The sequence below is a fragment of the Euprymna scolopes genome, chromosome 28, assembly GCF_053919585.1.
Source record: "Euprymna scolopes isolate OS-2025 chromosome 28, ASM5391958v1, whole genome shotgun sequence".
Lineage (NCBI taxonomy): Eukaryota > Metazoa > Mollusca > Cephalopoda > Sepiida > Sepiolidae > Euprymna > Euprymna scolopes.
In genome coordinates, this window is record NC_136509.1 from 85,963,764 (window position 1) to 85,981,263 (window position 17,500).

Sequence of the window (17,500 nt, forward strand, 5' to 3'; positions counted from 1 at the left end):
CATTAAATATGCGATAATATTTATCAAACAATTTTTCATTTTACATATTTTTATCGATTCAATTCATCCATATTTACCGACATTGACTGCGCATGTACAAAGATTTACGCATGCGTATTAGCATAAATAGATATCGATGCAAGCGAGATAGAATAAAAAAAAATGAAATCATATTTTCGTATAATCATTGTTTAAGAAAAGCTACAGAAAAATATAATTCTAGAAAAAAAAATTAGTTCATTACTGATAGAGGAATTTGGGCTCATGGGCTTGGATTAAGCGAAATGTGAATTAGGATATTTTTTTTGTTCTCCTTTATAGAAGAAAAAACATGAGAACGCGATAACGGCGGTGTAGGATAGGCATACAGTTTACAAATGTATGTAAAACTTTATTATTATGTTTTTTTTTTTTATCACCAAAACTATGCACACAAATATGCGAATACATATATATGCACATTTCATATATGCGAACATACATCTATATAATGTTCTATGTATAAATATATATATATTTAAGTGGTAAAATAAATCTTGATTTCTAGAAGCATTTTAAGCTACACATGTGCATACATAATCCAGCTGCACTCTACTCCATGTTCGGCTTGCTCATACCGCATGAAATACAGTACACTACCAATTATATATATATATATATATATATATATATATATATATATGTATACAATATATATATGTATATATTATTGGTAGTATTGTTTAGTTATTTAAACAAAAACAAAAAAACACAATGGGTCTATCAAAGAGTGCTCAATGTTTAGACAGAGCAATATGAATATGTTCAATAATAAAACTAGTGGCAATACCAGACTATCCATTCGTGTGTAATCACCTTTTTCTTCACCATATTCCCTCTGCTTCACTTTTTTTTGTTTTCAAGTAAAATCTTTGACTTACTTGTTGTTTCATCAAATACTTTTGCATGCAAAATCCGATCCCGCATTTTGCTAATTCCTACCCTCTGATGAGAAGGAAAGTATTTCTTCGAAACTCCGCGGATTAAGGACTATCCATTTATCTAGTGTTTCCTTTTCAAATTAAATATGTTTTTAACTCATTTCAAAGTGTTTTTTAACATATTTTATTAACTGTTTGCTCATATATATATATATATATATATATATATATATATATATATATATATATATATATGTATATATATAAACTCTTTATACACATGTATATATATATATATATATATTACGTTTAGTGAAAAAATTTATACAAACATTTTTATCTGCAAATGAGCATACATGTTTCAGCTGCTGTTTAATATAAATCCAGCTCAATCAGGCCACAGTAAAGATAATGAACCACACTCTTTGTTAGTAAATAAAGATACGAATCGAACAATGTGAAAAAGCGGTGGTCAAATGTTGACATACATCGATATTTGATGAGCTCGTCGGCCTGAGGGTAATACTGTCGACTATGAACTTGAGGGTTTTCTGTTCAAACCTTGGTTCGGGATGAATCTTGCAGCACTGAAGAGCTGTGATACAGCATAGGAATCTGCCTGTGGATGACTATTTTAAAGCCCACCCCCACCCCCGCCTCTTTGTGTAGAATGTTTTCGTATGCGATTCCACCGGCTGCTTACTAAGCTGAAGCAAAGCTCTTTGTTTGTAAACCAACAAAAAATGTCAAGAATTGACGATCTTACAATTTATTCCCTTAATTCAGTTGACATTTATACTTCAACTTACTTAAAAGAAATTAAGATGTAAGATAGTCAACATCATAAAATTTAGAATATAGACTTTTGTCATTTATTAATTATGTATATATATGCATATATATATAATTAATAAATGACAAAAGTCTATATTCTAAATATATATATATGCATATATATATATATATATATATATATATATATCTATCTATCTATCTTCTATCTATCTATCTTCTATCTATCTATCTATCTATCTATCTATCTATATATCTATAAAAACAGAGATGTGTGTGCCACAGACGATTTCTGATTGGTTAATCCAATAATCACATCTCCTAAAAAACAATGGTTTCTACGCTCTTACCTTTACCATAAAATATTATGGCTTTATTTATTGTCCATCTTGGAAGGGTTTAATTTTTTAATAACTTGTTATTCACAAATTAAAAAAATACGAAACTAAACTACACGAAATCAAACGCTCCGACAAACTTAATAGTAGTACTAGCAAGCACACGCGCACACACGCACACACACACGTTCACTACCGTCACGTTGTTATGGCAACCAAACAATGTTTACAAAATGTCTACGCACGTTCGTAGACATTTTGTAAACATTGTTTTTAAAAAATAAAAAATAATACTTCTATTATGTTTTAAACGACTGTAATAGTTTATTTTGGAAGTATATTTCATAAAGAAAATTGACAACCCACTTTAAAAACAGAAATTACGAGTTTTATATATTTTATTCGCAGTTTTTTGTTGACTCTTCTGGCGGCCATGTTGTAAGCCCTAACGGTATTTTTGGAGATTACCCAAATAAATGTTATCAAAGGCAAGATAAGTTACTTTTCCACCAAACTGGATATATTTTTCGTGTTTTTATTCAATGTAGCATATTTATTCAGCTCGAAAAACGGGTTTGTATTACTGTACACATAAATTCGAAAAAGTTGTCAAAAACCAAATATATAACAAATACATGTTATCAAAGGCAAGATAAGTTACTTTTCTACCAAACTGGATATATTTTTCGTGTTTTTATTCAATGTAACATGTTTATTCAGCTCGAAAACCATACGGTGTTTACCGATGTATTGGAAAATTCAAGATGGCGCCTCACTCCCTCTTTAACACGGTAAGTTTGGGAAAAAGTGTTATAAATAAAAAACTAGAAAAAATACTATTAAAAACCCGCCGAATATATGTCAACCTATGTCACGGTAACATATTGAGCGAGTTTTTAACAGTATTTTATTCAGTTTTTTATTTATAACACCTTTTCCCAAACTTACCGTGTTCAAGAGGGACTAAGACGCCATCTTGAATTTTCCAATACATCGGTAAACACTGATTTATTGTTCAGATTGTTTTTGAGATTGATTTCTAAAAAGATATTTTATAAATAAAATCGACTTTAAACTTAAAGACTTAAATTACAATAATTGAATTTAAACATTCTTATTTCAATATTTGGCACATAACACCTGCAAAAATGATCACAATGTCAGGATTTCATTTTATTTCAGAATCGATGGCAAATACTAATATTTAACATTAGTTTATCATTTAAGCCGATAAAAAAGCCCTTTTTTTTTCCGAGTCATAAAAGGATTTGGAGTTTCCTAATCAACCTTTCGGGTGCAGTTGCACGCTCTCAAAATAACTAAAGTGTTGGCTTTAAAAAAATTGGTTCATTAAAACTAAACAGGTTTAGTTTTAATAAAAAAAAAAAAATTAAAAAAAAAATCGCTTTGGTAATTAGATATGTCGTATGGTTATCCCTAATCGCTGAATAAAACCGCTAACGAGTTGAATGATTACGACATAAAATTAAACTCGGGTTCCTGAAACGGAAACTTCGTTTGTTTTTGTTTTTTTCTTATCAATATATTTACATTGTTATTTTGTTTTCATTTTCAATCATTCGAACAGTTTTCTTTTTCAAGTAATCCAAGTTACAAAATTCCCACTGTTTACTATGCTAAAATCACAATGACTAATGTATACCTATTAACCCTTATCCTTGAGTGGCCTCTGGGCCTTGATAAGTGGTGACACCCATGTAAAAAAAAAAAAAAAAAATCACTCGAACAGTTTTCTTTTTATAATGTACAGTTTTAAAAGTTTAAAAACGATATAGTTTTTACTTCAGGAAAATTAATGGGTCAGTTTTTATGTGCCCTGTTAAAATACTGTTAAAAACTCGCTCAATATATGTTACCGTGACATAGGCTGACATATATTCGGCGGGTTTTTAATAGTATTTTGTATAGTTTTTTATTTATAACACCTTTTCCCAAACTTACGGTGTTAAAGAGGGTGTGAGACGCCATCTTGAATTTTCCAACACATCGGTAAACACTGTATGTTTTTCGAGCTGAATAAATATATTACATTGAATAAAAACACAAAAAAGATATCCAGTTAGGTAGAAAAGTAACTTATCTTGCCTTTGATAACATTTATTTATATATTTGTTTTTGACTATTTTTTCGAATCTATGTGTACAGTAATCTTGCCAGGATGCGGAGGAAAATGAATGAAGGGGGAGGGGAATAAAATAAAAACATTTTGGAAACAGAGTAAGTTTGAAAGAATTGCTTTGCACAGAAAGAAATTAATGAAAAAATAAAATTAAATTTCTTTTCTTTCTTGATTTTTTTTTTAGTTTTTTATGAAAAAGGAAGTCAAAATTAAGACTATAAAAAACAATTTTTATTAAGAGCGAACGTCAGTCGTCAGGTCTGTAAAAAAAAGACGTGGAATAATAAATGTTTTCTAATACAAATTGTTTTTACTTATGTGTTCATTTGTCTCTTTGAAGTTCGTTTGTTTAATATATCGGTTTGCAATATAATTTTGTCATTCTGTCAGACTCAAATTTTAAATCTATATATCTATAAAAGTGAAAGTGTGTGTGTGTGTGTGTGTCTGTGTACATTTCCCTACGAAATAACTCTGTCAATTTTTAGTCTACAGACTCGAAATTTGATATACAGGGTACTGAGATTTGGAAAAATCTATGTGATCGGTTTTTAGCCAGAAATTTGGCGATTAAGGGGTCAAAGTTCAACGATTTGAGCTTTGAGAACTCTACCAAACTTCTCCGACAATTTTGGGTCTACACACTTTAAATTTTAGATATAGCTTCCGTGGACATGGATCTAACTTAATAACTTGATTTGAGCCCAAAACAATAAATTTTCAGGGGTCATAATAGGGGTCAAAGTTTTAAAAATTACCCCCTTTTTTTTGCTCAGCATACACCTCATAACACCCGGGCAACGCCGGGCACCCATGCTAGTATATATATATATATATATATATATATATATATATATATATATATATATATATATATATACTAGCAAAAGTACCAGTCATTGACTGGGTTCATCAAAAACAGCCTAGAGAAAATGGACTAGGCACTTTTCTACAGGACGGGGGGGTCGCTTTTTTCGCCAATATTTTTGAAAGATATTCTCTCCTTTTGATTGTCTAGCCTTAATGTAAACATAAGTCACTTAGGGTTTGGCAGTGATCGTAACCGCAAAGACGTAAGGTTTTTTTCCCATTCTTTTTCTCCTTCGGATTACGGGTTCGAGCCTGCCTTCCTACTACCACTTTTTTTTTTTTTTTTTTTTTTTTGCTCAACACACATCTCCAAACACCCGGGCAACGCCGGGCATCCATGCTAGTATATATATATATATATATATATATATATATATATATATATCAACTTACACATGAGCCCCCTCCACGTGCACATCCCGTCAAACCAGCTTCGAAACAAAATCTCTCCTGTTCACTGTTGAGGTCCCTAAATGCCAGAACGCTTTTAGCTATAATAGTTTCTTTCTTTCGAACAGCTAAGCTTTATAATTTCTTCGTGCTATCTTCTTTCCTTGCTGTACTGATATGCAGAAGTTTAGAAGTTTAAACCTTGAGTAAACCAACATCCTGTTAAGCTTCCTTAGGCATGGTGGCAAATACGTCCAAGTGGCGATATACATTTTTAGGAGTGGACGTCAGTAATATATATATATACCCCTTATTTGTCCCTTTCGTCTAATTTATGCTTTGGAGAAAAATACGTTAGAAATATATTTTGGTCCTCTTTTCGAAAGTTTATTTTTAATGGCTGATGTTTAAACTATAGAAAAAACCCCTAAACCCTCAGCAATTAATTATGCCACTACATTCGGTGTTCTTCAAAAGTGTTTTAAAGTTATGTACCCATAAAAATCTTAAAGTTTAACAAGGGTTTTTAATATAGATCCACAGAATATTGTGATAAGTGTTTGAGTGTGAACAGGTATGGTATAATAAATTTTGGGGTTTATCTATTTTATTGTTACTTTCATCATATTTTGCTTTGGTTTTGATACTCCCCAAATTCGAAGCTATCTCTTTACAACCCTTCCTTTTCATAACCTATCATACTTGCATAAATCAAAGTCCATTTTCTGTAGGCTGTTTTTGAACCCAATCAACGATGGGTACTTTTGCTCGTATATATAGTAGTAAGTTATAAAATTCCGCGTTTTATCCACGCTAGGATTCATCAGGCTTATGAATATATCTCTTTACAACCCTTCCTTTTCATGATGTATCATACATTCATAAATCAGAGTCCATATTCTGTAGGCTGTTTTTGAACAAAGTCAACGACAGGTACTTTTGCTAGTATATATATATATATATATATATATATATATATTTAAATGTATAATTTTACAAAAAAACACACATATATATGCACACACACACACACATATATATACATACATATATATATATATATATATATATATATATATATATATATATATATATATATATATATATATATATTCCCAAAACTTATGACCTAGATGGAGGGAAGACAATAACTTGCTACTATGCTTTCAGACGAATTCCAAATATTTCTCATATGTTAAATCTCCCCTCTTTTGGAAATGGGATACCATTATGAACATCTCCAGTATCAAATAATCTTTTACACCTTGAAATTTACTTATGTATGAAAACCAATTGGAGAAATACAATATATGAGAAATATTTGGAATCAAGTCTCCCCTTGCTCTTATTTCAGATGATTTAAAACTATAGCAGCAAGTTTTAGTTTCCCCTCCCCAAAGGCGTTGGTTAAATATCAGATATTATGTAATTCATAAGCAAAATAATGAAAATGGTGCTCTGCGTTGCAGCTTCTGAGAGCTAGCGGCAGTACTCCATTCTATGGCGCATTTCACTCTCATGTTTGTACCGTGGACACCCAAATAACCCCAACAGGTAAAAAAGCACCTAGAATTGCTTCGAATCATATATTGTCAGCATATATTACTTATATTTACAGTAAACTATCGCCCCAGCATACTTCATAAATCATGTCTACCTATGCTGAGAATAGACCTGGACGTAACAACCACTGTTGTTTGTCTCTATTTTACCTATATTACGCAGTATAAACACCAGACGTCGTTTACGAGAATACGTCATATCAGATATGATGTCTTGGCGACGTCGATAAAAGCATAGGTCTTAACACGCATATTCCAGATGGATTTTGATCTACATTTTTGTGTTCAATAAACTGACCGGAATTGTAATTATCACCGAGAACAAGGAAGCGTTTGCATTTCAAGTCGTGATGTTATCAATCGCGCATCGCAAAATACAAAAAGAAAAATGTATTATTTTAATATTTACATTCAAGGAATGTAGATTGATGTTTATATAAAACAGAACATAAACAAGAGAGGAAGAAGAAGAAGAAGAAGAAGAAGAGAGAGAGAGAGAAGACAGCCGTCGAGGGTGAGCCTTCGTGCTATACAAAAACCAATTCATTCCATTTTAATGTCTCCTCTTTAACGATCGGCTAAATCTTAATTGTAAATAAATCTTTGATATACGTTGATAATATCGTTTCGGTAAATTTTGAGAATAAGGAGAGAAAGATTCTCATATCTATATATGTAGTTTGAAAAGTGCGAGCTAGAAAACTATATATACAACACACATTCAAAAAACGTACAACTGAATTCGTCTGATGAAAACTTACTTTCTTACTTTATACGCGCAGGCGAGGATGGCAAAATAACTGAGTAGAACCCAGGTGCGGGGTTACCCCCTCTCGCTGTTATGGACTCACAATTCTTGACAGTTCATCCCGTGTCAGGAAAATGCAAACACTGATATAAAATGTCTTGGGACTGGAACAAATAATCTGGTTTTCAAAACAAATTTTAAGAAAACTTTCTGTTTTCTAGTAGATTTTAACTTTTTTTCTGATCATGTCAACAATTTTCTCGTCCAAACGCATTTCCATATTTATTTATTTACTGAAAACAAATATTTACTTTTTTTTTCATGGAAAAATAGACACGCATTAGCTCTGTTTCTCGGTAACTTCACGTAAAGTGACTGCAATAGATTTACGAATTGGATAATGGTAGATATCTTCAGTAGACACCTGCGGTTTGTATAACACCTTTCTAATGTTGCGGTGATAAAATACACCTAAATAAACGAGTGTGCAAACATACGGAAGCAGACGCACATATAGGAAAATTATCCATATATATATATATATATATATATATATATATATATATATATATATATATATATATATATATATAAGCTCCACAGGTGTATTCAATACGTTTATCTTCTTTTGAAGATACATGACAAACGAAAACACGTGATGAGATTTTCATGCTAAATGTTTTCATAAATATGTTTTCACACATACAAATATTAACACGCTTTTAAATAAAAACACACACCACCTATATATATATATATATATATATATATATATATATATATATATATATATGTAAGTGAATTTAGTTTACAAACAAATTGCTACACATAAGCATACATGTTTCAGCGAAAGCCCAATAAGGGAATCGGTTCGTCAGGCCAAGGACAACTCTGATTACCTTACTGGGTTTTCGCTGAAACATGTATGCTTATGTGTAGCCATTTGTTTGTAAACTAAATTCACTTATTTTGGCTCTTTCTAAACATTGAGCACTCTTTTGGGTGACACACTTATATATTTTGTTTTAAACAAACAAATAATTACTAGCAATACAATATATATATATATATATATATATATATATAAATATATTGTTTAATTTCTAATATTAATAACTACATTCTATTTCAGTACTTAATTTATATTTTTATCTCCTGATTTTTTTATTTAATGATAGCGTTTTCTCGTCATAAATGTTTATTATATCTACCATGTTGATTGCATGAACGGATTAGGAAATTGTATTCATTGTTAATTCGTGAGAGGTGAATCTATCACCATACGTTCCCTTTAAAAAACACGCCAGTTGGACTTTTATTAAGTACAATACTTAATAGATTTTTTTTAAAGGAGAGTAGAGAACGTTTTGTGGAAGCGTTGTCGGCAGCTGTAGTTACTCTCGCTTCTCTTTATTTGTCACTCAGTCCTCATTTTTTTAATGGGTGATTTTTCTGACAAAGGGAGAAGAAAAAGCTGTAGTCTAGGTTGGCAGTATTTTGTGTGAACAGTCAGCAAAGATGGCGGAAATTTTCTGTTCTATGTCTATCCTTGTAGCCATGTACCTAGTAAGGGTGCTGGAGGTAAACGTTTTATCTGGGCTGACGTTATCCGCCTAATAGTCAGGGACCCGAACCTTGGATTAACCACTAAGGAAGCTGTCCTTTCGGCAGGTGCAAAGTACTGGGGCTGCTGTATTGCAATTTGGTGAATGGATTCTGTACCATGCAGTAGTCTCTGGTGGGGCCTCTCGATGCCATACTAGTGGGTAATTGTTACGGCTTTATCTTATCATGTGCTACAAAAAAAAAAATTTTCGTTACTTTTCTCTCTTTGTTTCCCCTCTCTGTCTTGCTCTAAGCAAATCTGACGACCTAGTCCACAAACTCCAAAATTCCATCATGACAAGTTTCAATAAAAAATACACGATTAAACCAGGATCTGAAACTTCCAACGTAGACCCCCACTACCATGTCTCCTTCTCCAACATCAGGGGTCTACGTTCTAACCTTCCAGAGGTTGAAGCCCAATTACAGGAGACTAAACCAGACCTTTTCTTTTTAAGTGAAACTGGAATTGGACAGACTATTTCACTAAATGAGTTCGTAATTAAAGGATACTCCAACCTAACTTCCAAAACTGACCCCCAAGATCGCCATGGGCATGGAATATGTGCCTATATAAACGATGGCTTTCCATGTGGTAGGGACTTCTCCAGAGAAGATCCTAACTTGCCCTATATGTGCTTCCGAGTAGCACTAGCTCACACTACGGCATTTATATTTACTCTCTATCGCCCCCATAACAGCGGAGTTACTATCTTTAAAAGCATATCTGAGAAAATTGACCAATTTCTATCACCATATCCTTCAGCTAACATTCACGTATGTGGAGACTTCAATGTTCACAATGTGGAATGGTTGACCCACTCAAACAAGACCGATGATGAGGGGAGATTCTGTCATGATTTCTCCATTGCTTATGACCTCACTCAGATTGTTCACGAACCCACCCGTGTGCCCGACAATGACGGGCAGTATGCAAGTCTCCTAGACCTTTTTCTCACAACTTGCCCTGAACTATGTTCAGTTTCCGCTCTGTCTCCTCTTGGATCTTCCGACCACTCAGTTGTATCAATTAAGATAAAAATGAAATGCAATAAGTCCTCAGACGTACCTCTCCATCGTACAGTATATTGATACACTATGGCTGACTGGGATAGTTTCCGTACATTTATATCGGATCTTCCTCTGCATTCCATGTTTAAAAAGGATGTGCCGTCTATAGTATCAGACCTGACAGAATGGTTAATTGTAAGTATAGACAATTTCATATCCTCGAAAAAGTTCCAGCAAAAACCTAACAGCCAGCCATGGTTTTCTCCAGAATGTGCTGCTGCTATTGCGCACATAAATCACTTTTTCCACTGCTTCCAACGTAATAGATGTATGGAAACTAAAGCCGCTTTCAGGACTGCCAGCAAATATTGTAAGAAAGTAATAAAGAACGCAAGAGAGTTATATGCTCAGTTCGTCAAGTCCAAAATAGCTGAGCAGCGGCTTGGTTCCCACCAGTTTTGGAAAATTGCAAACAGAATCTTGAACAGAAGCGTGTGCTCCATCCCAACTATCATCAATGGACCTGAGTTAATCTCGTCAGCATCAGACAAAGCCAAACTCTTTGCCAAGAACTTTGCAGCCAATTCTACCTTTTGCGACCAAGGCCGCCAACCCCCAATATTTCCTCCTGTATCAGAAAACACACTATGTGATATACAAATATCTGTATGTGATGTTGCCAAGCTAATCAAAAACCTTGATTCCAGTAAAGCAACCGGCCCTGACAGTATTCCAATTATAGTACTCAAAAAACTTCAACCAGAACTAGCACCCATACTTACAAAACTGTTTAAACGTTGTCTTAAGGAGAATTGTTTCCCATCACCCTGGAAAATCTCATCAGTATGCCCTGTATTTAAGAATTCAGGTGATCGTTCATCCCCCTCTCAGTACAGGCCAATAAGTCTCCTGTGCGTCCTGAGTAAGTTGCTGGAATCTGTGTTAAATACAGAAGTAATCAACCATCTCAACAAAAATAACCTTCTTAGTGACACACAATATGGTTTCCGTTCTGCTAGATCTACAGCAGATGTGCTTACAGTTGTATCTCATAGGATTAGCGAATCTCTCGACAGAGGCAACCTTTCTAGGGCAATTGCTCTTGACATATCTAAGGCCTTTGATAGGGTATGGCATAAAGGTTTACTTCACAAGATCTCCGGCTATGGTATTGCTGGAAATGTCTTCTCAATTATTAAATCATTTCTCTCTGATAGGTTCATAAGAGTAGTAGTTGATGGGCGAAAATCAGAAGCTCACAGTATAAAGGCTGGAGTTCCTCAGGGGTCCATCTTGGGCCCAACTCTTTTCCTGATCTACATTAATGAACTTCCAAATCACATCCTTTCATCATTCGTAGACATTTTTGCTGATGACACTACCATCTATGGTAGCACATCATAGACAGTAAACGACCAAGTTCTCTCCGATTCTCTCTCCTCTGATCTTGATCACGTTGTACAATGGGAAAGGAGTGGCTGGTTACTTTTAATGCATCTAAAACCAATCTTCTATTTTTAAATCATTAACGTTCTGATCCCCATCTGGCATCAATTAAAATGAATGGCTCTCGTCTTGGGGCGGCCTCAAGTTTTGACAGGCTTCTGGGCTTGACCTTTACTCCTGATCTTAAATGGAATACGTACATCAAATCTGTTGCCAAGGCCGCTGGAAAAATGGTCGGATCCTTCTATCGATCCAGTAGATATCTCACTGCTGATGCAATTCTCTATCTATATAAGAGCCAGATACGTCCAAGGATGGAGTACTGTTGCCACATATGGGCAGGAACTGCTAGAAAAGACTTATCCTGCCTTGATAGGGTTCAAAATAGACTTCGTGGCCTGGTGGGAGATGTCCTTTTCTCTCCGCTGCAACCTCTGTCTCACAGAAGAGATGTTGCGAGTTTGTCTCTGATGTATCGTTATTTACATGGAAAGTGTTCAACTGAGCTTCAATCTATGGTCCCCCCTCGCTAAACTTTCACAAGAAACACTAGACTAGCTGAAAACAGTATCAATAATTTTCCCCACTCTTTATCTGTACCTAAACCTAAACATAGATTCCACGATCAAAGCTTCTTTCTTAGAACTGCACGTCTGTGGAATTGTCTTCCGTTTTCCTGCTTTCCAGCTTTCTATAATATAGTTGTCTTCAAGTCCAACGTGAACAAATTTCTGATGAGCCGTTCCACTTAAGTTAACAAATTGACCGAACTTCCATTACTATCGGTTACTATATTGTCCTTTTTACTACTCTACACTCTTTAACCCTTATCCTTCAGTGGCCTATCGGCCTTGATAAGTGGTGACGTTTATGTAATATATATATATATATATATGTACTGATCAGTTGAATTTTTGTTTTCCTCTGATTCCTACGTCCATTCATTTGTAAAATAATATTTGAAACTTCTCATCATCATCATTATCTACAGCAGAAGTGCGAGTCTTATAAACAAACTTTTTATTTAAAAAAGTTCATGCGTTTTTAACACTGATCAGTTGGATGTTTGTTTCCGTCCATTTACTTGTAAAATAATGTGTAGAATTTTTCATCATCATCATAGTCTACAGCCGAAGTCTGAATCTTATAATCAAACTTTTTATTAAAAAAAAAAAGTCCAGCCGCTTTAAAGTTGCACACAAACTTTAACGAGTGAGTGTCTCTTCTACAAATTGTCTGTATTGGATTGTTTTTTTTTCTTCATGTCAAACTCATTTAATCGTACCTAGAACCATCATCGCCGTCCTGATCATTAAGGATTTATGACTTTTGGAACGTTCCTTCATGTGTATTTTACATGTATGTGTATGTGGACGTGTGTATATGCATATGTATCTATGTGCGTATATGTGTGCCTTTCCGTGTGTATGTTTGCATGTGTTTCTACATGCATATGTATGTTTGCGTACATCTGTATGTATGCATGTTGTGTTCCTACATGTGTTTATTTCCATGTGTATGTGGGGTGGAGGGGGCTCCCGTAAGCCGTGGTGAAGATAACATCTCTAGGAGAAGCAAATCTCTGATTTAAAAAAAAACATAAAGCGGGAGACCAGTGCCTGTATTAAAAAATCAATGTCGATTGTTACATAGTGTTGGGGTCATATTTAAGGAGATATGATGGGGACATTCATATTAATGAGGGAAGATGCATTTATACAGTTCTGTGATGTTTCTTATTAACACATATAGCGAGGAGTTAGGGTTATCAGGTCTTTTAACACAGGAGGGGACAGTCATTACTTATGATAGAGAGAGAGACATTACATAGGATGGGATATACAAAGTTCATAATAACGATGAGGGAGACAAAGTTCATATAAAGGATGATTCACACATTACATTTTGCTGTTGAATGATGACACGACACAGTTTTACAAAACATGATGATAACTTCTTTATTATTGTATCGACCGGTCGAATGATGATGACGTCAAGGTATTCAAAGTCATTTCTACATGTTAAATGTTCTACTCCTTCGCTTCTGAAAGGACCCTCCTCTGATTATGTCAGCTCTGTCCTCCCGGCTTTGCTGACTATGATCCGGACTCGGCTGCCTGACTTCCCCTGATCTTCAACTGACTAGCTCATATATTGAGAAATTCCCTTTCTGCTATGACGTCATGTATGGCTTTAAAACGTGATCGACTCACGTGACCTAAACATAAGTGGTTTGGCACATGTTCGCAAACCATTTCTGCAGACAATGAATTCTCAGTAACCTATTTTTCAACCTAACCTATTTTCAATATATTTCTAAATTGCATTGTTCATTATTTTCTAGCTGATCTGATTTTAATTCAGTTTTCATAAAAAGAATTGAACAATTAAATTCTTTTTACAAACAAACATATCCAAACTATTTTATATAAAATTGAACAATGCGAAATTCTAAAATTCCGTTTTCTGAATCTATTTCTGAACCTTGCTTACAAAGTTCGAATCTCGTTCGAATCTCATTTTCCACCTATCTAAAGTTCTTTTTACTTACAAAGAAAAGGGAGCCCTTTTTCTTGTAACTCTATTAAACCATAGTCACTGCGATAGGCATGTGAAAGTGTATCGCGATGGGTCCCCAATAGGACAGGCAATCAATCGATTTGATTGAAAAATCTGCTATTTCATCGATTTCGATAACAATAAAATATTATAGTGTGAAACATTCGTTGATCATCATTCAATGTCGGGCAACGTCGCGTCACCCTGCTAGTTACAAATATATAAACATCTTCAGTGTAGAAGTGATAATTACTGCCGGTCAAAGGATTCGAACCCTATCACAAAATCATGTTCGTCTTTGCAGTCAAGCATCAAGTTACCTTCGGCAACCAAGTATTATCAGAAAGTTCTAAGAGCCCTATTAATTTATTTTTATTTCGGACTATTAATCTCATCTTTATTAGTTGTTGTTTTTCATCTTTTATTGGTTTGTTTATTCATTATTATTATTGACGAAGGCCAGAGGAATAGTTGGCCGAAACGTTGTGAATAAACAAACCAATAAAAGATGAAAAACAACAACTAATAAAGATGAGACTAATAGTCCGAAATAAAAATAAATTAATATATATAATGCTACTATGGAAGATCAGATAATAAATAAACGTGGATTTATAAGATCAAAGAATCCAACTTTGATCGCCCTTCGGGGCCCGTGGCGCAGTTGATAGAGACGTTGAATCTCTACAGTTCCAGATGATCATTGCCTGAAGATAGCGGTTTCAATCCCACCCAAAGCGTGCCAGAGGTTTACTTGGCCAAAATGTGGTGAGACGACAACAACTACGAATGGCAGTGATGGCTGAGAATGCAGTTAGGAGATTCGAAGTTCCTATCCGTCGCGGTTACCACCTGACGAAGGCCAGAGGAATTAGTTGGCCGAAACGTTGTGAATAAACAAACCAATAAAAGATGAAAAACAACAACTAATAAAGATGAGAATAATAGTCCGAAATGAAAATAAATTAATATATAATGCTCATCTCAAAACGAATTCACATAAGGAATAATATATATTCTAAGAGCCCTGTAAAATCTGTTAGCAGCTATTTTAATTACCTTCGTTACGGGAAGTTAAGCATTTGATGAAAGTGTTAGTATGGAACGAACTGGAATCGAACTTATCGAACTGGGCACAGGTGTTCATCTGTGTCGTTAACGACTTAACCGCCATGATCTTATTGAACAAAAAAAGAACTGTAAAGAAATTAATACTTTTCTTATATTCTGGCCCGGGAAACGTCGGATGCCCCGGATGCAGAGGTGACTGACCGACATATGAACTGTTGACAATGTTTTGGAATTTAAGTGTTTTGATAACAGAAGTATTATGAGAAATAGGACGGGAATTTAATGTAGAAATAATTAAGCCAGAAATATGTAAAATAAAATATTCAGAAAGGATTGGAATGTTTGGTTTTAATAAAGAAAGATATGTTACAAAATATCAATCAAGAATCTTTAGTTGCGTAGGTACATGGCGTAACAGGTTTAGAGACTCATTAAAACGTTGGAATAGAGTCTGTAACAAGCAGCCGAGAGAGACGGTGGATAGACGTGGTGGAATGCAGAAGGAGTAAGATCGATAATTAAGATGTAGTCGGAAGTGATACACCGTCCAACCTTTCCAAGACGGGAACAACATTCTGGAATAAAGGTTGCCGAAATAAACCCGAAGTCTGTTGTTCGTGTTAGAATTTTCGTTGCAGCTTTCCGTCCAACAATATCAAAGATGGGCAAGTGTGTTTTTTTAATTGGCCAAATGTTGTAACTCTGTAAAATGGTATACGTCCTTTTTGTTAAAGGTATGTCTTCATTTGTCTTGCAAGAGACAAAGGTGTTTATTTCGTCTCTTATTTGTCGTTTTACGCATCAGATAAGTTGTTGTGACATTTTGAAAACCAAGCGATCACACGTAAATAACAGTGCATGAAGAACAGACGGACATTCTATAAGACACTCGTAACATACACGTGTATATTTGTGCAGTATATATAAACACACACACGCGGTAATACAACATGGTTATTACAGTACTATGTTATCAATGATATTGTTATTATGATACTTCTGATAAGATATTACAAACGTTTATTGATATAAAACACATAAAAAGCTAAAGAACTAAACAATAAAGTTTCTTTTTACTTTTTTTTATTCCCTGTAAATCAAACACCTTCTTCCTTAGTGAGCGCTTAAAACAATAGTTTTGTTTCTAGATATTTCTAGATATACAGTTAAGCCTGTCAGATTACTCGATTTTAAATTATTTGGATTTTTTTTTTTTCGTGTTTTAATTTTGGTTTCGTTTTTGCTGTCTCATGTGGAAATTGAAACAGAATGATGATAATCGGTCGACATGAACGTCTTCCCTCTGTTTTTATGTTGATTTTTTAATCATTGTGTTAAATGTTCATACGTCTTACGATATGACAAACGTTACGCCTTTGTATTCAAATAAACATATTTTCTAATCAGGCGTGAAATCTGATTTTCTCGCGACTCGATTCCAAACGTGTGACATTGTTGTCTCTGCACGTATATACGCACGCCAACATAACAAGTCGTTGCTATAAGTTTTCGAGATCTTGGAGATAATCATTCATATTGTGGATTCGGTGATATTCTCCAAATCGGTTCGGCCGATACAACCTTTCGACCTTCTTCAGTTGTATTTTTTCCGATCGTGGCATCTATATTTGGCTATTTTGACAACTCAGAAACCGGCTGTGACTTGAATCAGATGAAAATAGATATGATAAAAAGAGGTAAGTTAACGTTAGTATGCATAGTTTAAATGGTAATCGCGCCAGACAAGACACGAAATCACTTAATGTAAGGAGAAAAATAATATTTTTGTATTATTTTCGAAAATCTCTCTCTCCCTGTCTCTGTCTCTGTCTTTGTCTGTCTGTCTTTCTGTCTGCCTCTCTCTCCCCGTCTCTCTCTCTCTCTCTCTATATATATATATATATATATATATATATATATATATATGCAGTAAGTTATGAAAATATATATGGCAATTAAGCTACAAAGAATAATCCGCGTTTCATCTTCGTGAAAATTCGTCAAGATTATGCTTATATATATAATAGGCTTCTATTATGGTTAACTAT